The following is an 8,204-nucleotide window of genomic DNA, read 5'->3' on the forward strand; positions in this document are numbered from 1 at the left end:
TAAAAGTCACATGGAATAAAAAATAAGTAGGTAAAGTTATTTTCATAGCATATGTTTTATTTAACTTGGTATGTCAAAAATACCATTTCTACGTGTAATCACTAGAAAAATTATTAAGAGAGATTTTATTGACGGAATTTTTTTTTTTTTTTTGAGAGGCAGAGTCTCACTCTATTGCCCAGGTTGTGTGGTGGTGCGATCTCGGCCCAATGCAACCTCTGCCTCCTGGGTTCAAGCGATTCTCCTGCCTCAGCCTCCTGAATAGCTGGGATCACAGGCACGTGCCACCATGCTCGGCTAATTTTTGTATTTGTAGTAGAGATGGGGTCTCACCGTGTTGGCCGGGCTGGTCTTGAACTCCTGAACTGCCTGCTTTGGCCTCCCAAAGTGCTAAGATTACAGGGTGAGCCACTGCCTCTGGCCCTAATTGACTTTTTTTTAGTAATAACTCATCAAAAGCTGGTGTGTGTTCTATGTCACATCTCGATATGACCCAGGCATATTTTAAGGGCTCATGGCCACATGTGGCTTGTGGCCACTGTGCTGTAAGTGTGGAGACCTAGGCAGGCAGGGCAACACTGTGAAGGCAGAATATAAATGTATGCAGCCCAGAGTCTTCCAGCTCTAACATCTGTGCTTCTGCCATATGCTCACTCTCTGCCTCACCCAGAATTGCTCCCTCACTCTCCAAATTGAGACCCAGTTTACTGCCTATACTCTCTACTTTCTTCACTTACCAAGCAACATGCTTCATCGGTTGTCCACCAGAAATTTTATTATGTGGAAAGTTCGTATTGAATGTGTCTGCCAAATCTTTTGCGAGAAATAAGTCAGAGAGAAGCTCCTTTTGAAAACCAGAGAGAAATGCCCCTCGGGTCATCCCTGCCGCTGCCTTACTCATCGGCCAGTGGCAACGTGCATGGGTGTGTTCACCAGTGACAGATCGCCTTTCTCTAATTCATCTGGCAGGTGCATGGAGGAGATGGGACAACTCTTCTTCAAGTCTCTTAGCATCATTTGTTATCAGTCTTTAATATTCATGAGGATCATCTGGGGAGCTTCTTAAAAATGCAAGGGTAATTATAAAATCATTGGATGGGGCGTATGATTATGATTCTGGGAGTGTGATTCTGATGTGAATGAACATTTGAGAACCACTGCCTGAAATGTTTTCCTAAAGTATGAAGGCTGGCGATGGCTTGTTGGAGAACTCCAAATTGGAATTTCATATTCAGATCTAATCATTTCAGATCTAATCACTAGAAGAGGAAGCACGGACTGGTTCCACCCCATGGTCATGACTGAACTAATCGGAAACTCTCTTGAATTTGCCACAATGAACTGAGCGCCAATTAAAAATTGCCTTGGAAGAAATACCTACTAAATTCTAGCCAAGCTGGGCATCAGCTCCCTGGGCCCTTAGTGACTATTATTTGCAAAAAGTGTTCTCACTCCGATCCATTTGTTCTCCCTGCCGTTTTATCCCCTGTAATATTCTCTAGAGACCAATTACTATTATCTGAATGGAAGCATGAGTCATAAGTGGGAATGAGCTTGTCCTGGATCAGGTTTCCATGTGCGTGCTCAAGTGTGTGTCTGTGTGTGTGTGTGTGTGCATGTGTGTTACATCACAAGGCAAATCGCTGGCACCTAGAATCATTGAGAAACCCATCCTCCCATTACAGTCTAAGAATGAAGCCCTTGGGACTTAAGGATTCAAGATGGTTGGGTAAAGGGAACTCAACTCATGTTAAGGAGGAGAACAGGAGGAGGATTCTGAGACCCAAAGACAAGACCAGGACGCGAGAGAAAACAATGGGAACCTTAAAGTAAAGGGGGAGATAATTTAGATTTATTAAAGACATACTCTGGACCAGGCATTTAAAATTTGTTACTTTTTAAAGCCCTGTAGACTAGATATGTTTTGTCCCATTTAACAGACTAAGATATTGAGGCCCAGAGTGGTAACTTGTCCGATATCAGCCAGAGGGAGGTAGGAGAGCTGGGGAAGGCTGATCCCAAAGCTGGTGTTTTTCTCTAAATGCCAAATACTCTCTCAAGATAGTGATTACTCAACCTATTTCTGGGTTCACCACTCCTTTTGTGAAAAAAGAATGCAAGATGAAGTACGCTGTGTCTTTGCTGAAGGCAGATCAGGTCACCATGTCCCTGGAGGAAACGGATGCATCGTTGCCAGCATCAGTTCCCACGGTGCACTTGAGAATGGTGCTCTAGTCGGGATCTTCAGCGTCATTAACCTGGTTTATGTACATTGTATCAGCCAGGGAACCACTGGAGGTAGACGACACACTGAGAGGGATAATAATGGAGGAGAGGTTTAATGAAAAGACAATCTACAGAGGTGTGGGGAGGGTTTGGGAACCAAAAAGGACGGAGAAACCTGCAAGAGAAGCTATTATCACCCCAGATCTGAAGGGGCAAGTAGAAGGAGTGCTTTCTCAAAACTCAGGGAGAAGTGTAGCCCTGGGAGAGGGGCCACTCTCTAGGAGTGGAGCTGTGGCTGTGGGCACAGTGGAGCTGTAGCTGAGGAGCTGTGGGCACAGGGAGAGGCAGGCAGCCACTGCCAACACAGCCAGGGGAGCAGAGGAGTCAGTACCCCACCTCCTCCTTTCACCCTCTGATCTCGTGCCTCAGCAAGTGGGGAACAACCAGCACACACCCCAAACCTGTGGAACAGTGCCCGTACTTGGTAAGGACTAAGTGGTGTCCATTGTTCCCATCAATGGTAGCTAACTGCCTGGTGCCTATCCAAGGCCATTTCTCCAGAAAATGAACAGAGAGCCGTCTCCTCTCTGCTGAAAACCGGAAGCAAATTGGTCTGGAGAAATGGAATTTGCTGCTTAAGCCTAGTGTGGGTCCTCACCCACCTAATTGAATATGACATTATTCAAGTTATAAGGGAAACTCTTGTTTGATTTACTCCTTTTGTTTGTTTGTTTGTTTTGTTTTTGAGACAGAGTCTCGCTCTGTCACTTGGGCTGGAATGCAATGGCGCGATCTCGGCTCACTGCAACCTCTGCCTCCTGGGTTCAAACAATTCTCCCTGCCTCAGCATCCGGAGTAGCTGGGATTACAGGTGCCCACCACCATGCCCAGCTAATTTTTGTATTTTTTAGTAGAGATGGGGTTTCACCATGTTGGCCAGGCTGGTCTTGAACTCCTGACCTCAGGTTATCCACCCACCTTGGCCTCCCAAAGAGCTGGGATTACAGGTATGCCCGGCCTGATTGACTCTTGAATTAAATGACTCTGAATTAGACTATGTTTCTCCTAAGAAATGTGGAGACCGTGGATCAGGAGATTTATGAGCTATTTGATCAAGAGATCAAGAGAAGATTTGTGCCGTTTGCTGTGTGTGCCTTGTGACCAAGGGATGCAGCTGATTCAAATGGGAAGCACAGTGGGATGGGAAATAAGCCACCGTGCTAGACACTGGGCACCCCCAGCGCCTTCCAAATCCTGATCTATCCTTTCTCTTCCCCACCCTGCTCTGCGGCCAGTGGGGCCTGACACCTAAGCACTGCATCACTCAGCCATCCTTGCCAGCTGGCTTCCAGTTGGGTTTAACAAATGGGGAACCCAGCAGGAGATCTGAGGGTGGGAGGGAAGAGACATTGGCATATTTCTCTGCCCCGGGTCTCTGATATTAGCTGCGCCCCTCCGTTACCTCAGTTCCCACTGGCAGCCATCCTTCAGGACTCCAGCTTCAACTGGGCTCCAGTAACACTATTTCCTTCCGGTGTCCCTTCAGCCTTGGTGTGGCTGTTGCTTCTCATTGGTGGTCCCCGGATGCCTCACCTTTCTTGTTCTGTTCCCTCAACCTGGCCCACAACTCTATGAGGGGTCCACTCATTAAAGGCTCTTCATTTGAACCATCTGTGATGCTTTGTGAGCTGCACCCTTCTGACCCTGACCTACTTGTAGCCTCTTCTAATCAACCATAGCAGATGCTCAACTGAGAATCTTGAATGAAATGGCTCTGTGGCATTTGGATATCCCAGAGGACATGACTGATGTTCTTATATAAACATGATGTTATTGTGTGTGTTGGGGGGTGGGGTGGGCAAATGTATGAATAAACTGGCTCTAAAACTTATTTTAAAGATAAAGTATTCAATGATAGATTCCAATGCCAAGAGGAATTAGAAATGACCAATACTGTCATGCATGCCCTTGTTATTCAAGAGTCATCAGAAAGGTAGTATATCTTTGTCACATTTTATCTTAAAATGGTCAGAATAGTGAGAATTGACCCTCACACAGCTTGGGTTTGCAGAATAGTTCTAGACACTTGTTTATGTTTCTAGAGTTTTATTAAATACGGTCTATTCTGAACTGAGGGATGCATCCTATTTTATACTCGCATGGTATCAAATCAGGGAAAGGAGATCTCAGGGTCTTGGTTTCTTAGCCCCTTTATGCTTGTCTCTCTAGACACTCCCTTGACTATTGTCCTTAGAAAAGGGAGCCAAAGGGAAAGTTGACTTTGAAACTGTGGACCCATTGAGGTTAGAGTGGTTTCCTGTCCCCATTAAGAAGACCATATCTGTCACACGCGTTGATAGATGCCTCTGCTTCTCAGGGTTTTGCCTGGTAAAAGGACATAGAGATATATGGGATTCCCACATCCTCTGGGGTCCCCCAAGGAAATAAGTTATTTCCAGAAAGCTCCAATATCTTTAATATGGGAGGCATATTTTAGCACACATGCCTTGAAGTCAGTCGGTCAATTTAGCGTTGTTTAACTTCCCTGAGAAGCAGTGCTATGGGAAGGACTTAAATGTTTCCAAAACATGTTTTGAAAAGAAGCCACCAGAAGGAGAAACAGTTTGCCAAAAATAAATCATTTACCCACTGCAGTGCTTTGGTTGTTGTTAGATCTTAAGAAATGAAAACCCCAAACTCTCAGACCAAAGCGTGGCCCATATTTGCTGGTCTGTTGACCTGAGGGGCTTTGTTTGGTAGAACCTATGAAGAGTTACTTAGGGCACTCGGGTTCCACAGTGGAGAGTGATGGCGCGCCGGGGAATGACAGTGGCAGGCTGGGCTTCCGGGACCTTGGCACTTGTTATTCTCCCTTCCTTTCTGCTCAGCTGCCCCAACCTCAATCTTGTTCTCTCCAGCTGCCAGCTGCAAACAACTGCCTTTGTTATTTAGGAAATAACTTGGACCATTTCCCGTTGACTCCAGTGTGTTTTGCTCTTGTCTACCTCTGCGATTTCAGGGTTCTGGCTCTATCCAAGCTGCTGTTATCCCTGGTCTTGGTCACTTCTCTTTGGCAATTCCTTGGTCTGTGCTTTTGGAAGTCAACCTTCTGTTCTGACTTTAATCTGTGCTTGACCCCGAGGCGCAAAATCCTTGCTCCAGCCCTGGGTCTCCGGAACCTCACTATCTGGGCTCATTCCCACCCCCATGCATCCTTCTGCCTCCACTGAGTGTATGTGTGTGGGCTGGGGAGGGATTAGACTCTTTTTTTGGCTCAAAACTATAACTGCTTCCCCATGATAAGGGAAATGCAAATTGAAACAATGAAATGCCATTCACATCTACCGGATTAGTAAAAATTAATTAAGTGTGATGACAAAAGGGATGGTGAGATGTGGCCGTAAGGGAACTCCCTGGTGGGAGTGTAAATTGGTACAGTCACTTTGGAGAACAATTTGGCAATATCTATTGAAGTCAAAGATGCATTTCTGCTATGAAATAGCAATTCTGCTCCTGAATAAACAGCCTGGAGAAACCGTCATACAGGTATACAGATTTGTGTTTGTATGTATACATATAGATACACATATATACACACATGTATATGTGTGCACACAACATATGTACACACATGAAAGAGTGCTGACTACATAGCCCACAAGCTGTGGTTTATGGAATGTGGTAATGGAATTGAATACTACACTATGTAGCAGTTAATAGAAATGTACTAGATTCAATTTCTATCAACATGTATAAACTTTAAAACAATGCTGAATGAAAAAGTTGGTTGTAAAAGGACAGGTATGTGCTACACATAAGTATATACATAGATAGATGCAATTCATCTTAAAATGTAAACAATATAATTGTATTAATACATTTATATTTATTAAAAAGTAAAAACACACATGGGAATGATACCAGCCAACTTCAGGTTAATAGTTACCTTTGGAGAAGGAGGGAAAGGATGAAGAAATAGAGCTTCAGTTGAATCTGGACACTTTTCTTTGAAGGCGGGGGTGGAGAGAAAGAGAGAGACAGAGAGAGATCAATCTAAGACCAATATGGCAAAACATGTTTCAATTTTGGTGATGGGCTTGACAGATCTAGTATATTATTTTCTCTACATGCCAGTATGATTGAAATGTTTCATATTTACAAGTTTGAAACAGTAAGAAAATGATTTCTTACTCCTGTTGTTGTCTTGGTGAATTGACGCTAACTTGAAGATTCATAGACGTGTACTTTCTGGTAGGGACAGCGTCTTTGAGAACAACTGGTCAAACTTCATCTGGTTTCAGAATCTCTTCTGTGGCCTTGTGCAAACACCTGCCCTGATGTGGATCTCTAACCACTGAGACTGTCCCCCAATGGTACTCTTGGGAAGTTATTGCTTACTTTGAGCTGAAATCAGCCTCTTGCTGGCTTCAGACCACTGGTCCCAGTTCTGTTCTGCCATCCTTCAGATTCCCACCATCTTGGAGCTGCTGGGAGCCAGGGGCCCTGGGGTCACCCTTGCAAGGGAACTAGGGAAGAAAGAGGAAGTTGAGGGGCTGGAGCCAACCCTAAGGCGTTCCTCTTTGGGAAGGCTGGCTGGTGATGGGACTTGCCAGGACCAGCATGCTGAGAGGAGGAAGCCAGCTCTCAGGTCAAAATTCCGTTGATGTGGGACAAACTGTAACCCTGCGCTGTTGCTTTCCCAGGCCTCACTTCCCCAAACAGGGGCACGTGAACAGCTGCAGTGGCCTGGTGGCAGCATGCTGGGATCCTTCAGGCCAGGCCAGCAAAAGGGCGAAATCTGGGCCCGTGGGGACCTTCATGGGGACTCTCCAGGCTGCCTTCCTCTTCCAGGTCTTCTGTGAAATTAGCTGGAAAAGGAGATCACATGCCTGATTCCCCTTTGTCTCGGCAAGCCTGGAAAACAAAGTCCAGCCCGAATCAAAAGCTTCCTCTGATTCTCTTGTGTCTTGTTAAAATGCAGTCAAACTCGAGGCCTTGCTACCAGGTAGAAAAAAAAATTATAGGAAAAAATAAGAATCCATTACTCCACGTTGTAAATAAAACAATGACTCCTTTAATTTCCAGAACCGTCATCTCTGTACTTTTGGTGAGCTGGGTTTTTTTTTTTTTTTTTTTTTTTTTCCCCCAAGCTGCTCTTCTTTTAGGAGAAAATGGGAAAAGATTTGACATCCCCTCCACCTCCCTCTCCCCACCCCAAAATCATCTACCAGGTAAGGTCTGGAGTTAGTTCAATTTTAGTCTAATCTTTCTGTCTCTCTTTTTTTTTCTTTCAGACAGGGTCTCGCTCTGTCACACAGGCTGGAGCATAGTAGCATGACCATAGCTCTATGTAACCTTGAACTCCTGGACTCAAGTAGTCCTCCCACCTCAGCTTGCTGAGTATCTGGGGCCACAGACATGCACCACCATGCTCAGCTAATTTTAAATTTTTTTTGTAGAGACAGGGTGTCATCACGTTGCTCAGGCTGGTCTCAAACTCCTGACCTCGAGAGATCCTCCTGCCTTGGCTTCCCAAAAGTGCTGAGATTACAGACATGAGCTGCTGTGCCTGGCCTCTTTTATCTTAAATATTTTGGAATGAGAAGCTTCGAGATCTCAGTGTGAACTTCATGAGGTAGGGAGATGGAGTGATGTTGCGGTGACTGTAAGCTTGACTGCTTGATGGTCCTTGTCTTGCCTGTTCTCTGGTTATGGGTTCAGTTTTGTAGATCAGTGATTCTCAAACTTTGCTGCATACAAGGTCCCCTGGGAGCTTTATACAATGGGGGAAAAGTCCCAAGTGCACCTTAAACCAATTGAGCCAGAATCTTTAGGAGTGCATCCTTGGCACCTGCACTTTTTAAAACTCCCCAGGTGATTCTAAACAAGCCAAGTTTGAGAACCAGTGCTATGCTTTGAAACATCAGGGAGGTGTTCTTAGGGCCTTGTGAAAAAGCAAACACCAAAGGTTTCATTAT

At 45.1% G+C, this 8,204-nt stretch overlaps 1 long non-coding RNA gene across 1 annotated transcript; it reads right to left on the reverse strand.

The window, feature by feature from the left end:
- Positions 1–1,260: 1,260 nt before the first annotated feature.
- On the reverse strand, positions 1,261–6,881 carry LOC135966419 (uncharacterized). Its single transcript, XR_010579742.2, has 3 exons — positions 6,625–6,881; positions 6,173–6,231; positions 1,261–2,310 (listed from the first exon to the last, which is right to left on the reverse strand). It is a non-coding gene; the product is annotated as an uncharacterized lncRNA (long non-coding RNA).
- Between the last annotated feature and the right edge of the window lie 1,323 nt (positions 6,882–8,204).

The sequence above is a fragment of the Macaca fascicularis genome, chromosome 12 (assembly GCF_037993035.2).
Source record: "Macaca fascicularis isolate 582-1 chromosome 12, T2T-MFA8v1.1".
Classification (NCBI taxonomy): Eukaryota; Metazoa; Chordata; class Mammalia; order Primates; family Cercopithecidae; genus Macaca; species Macaca fascicularis.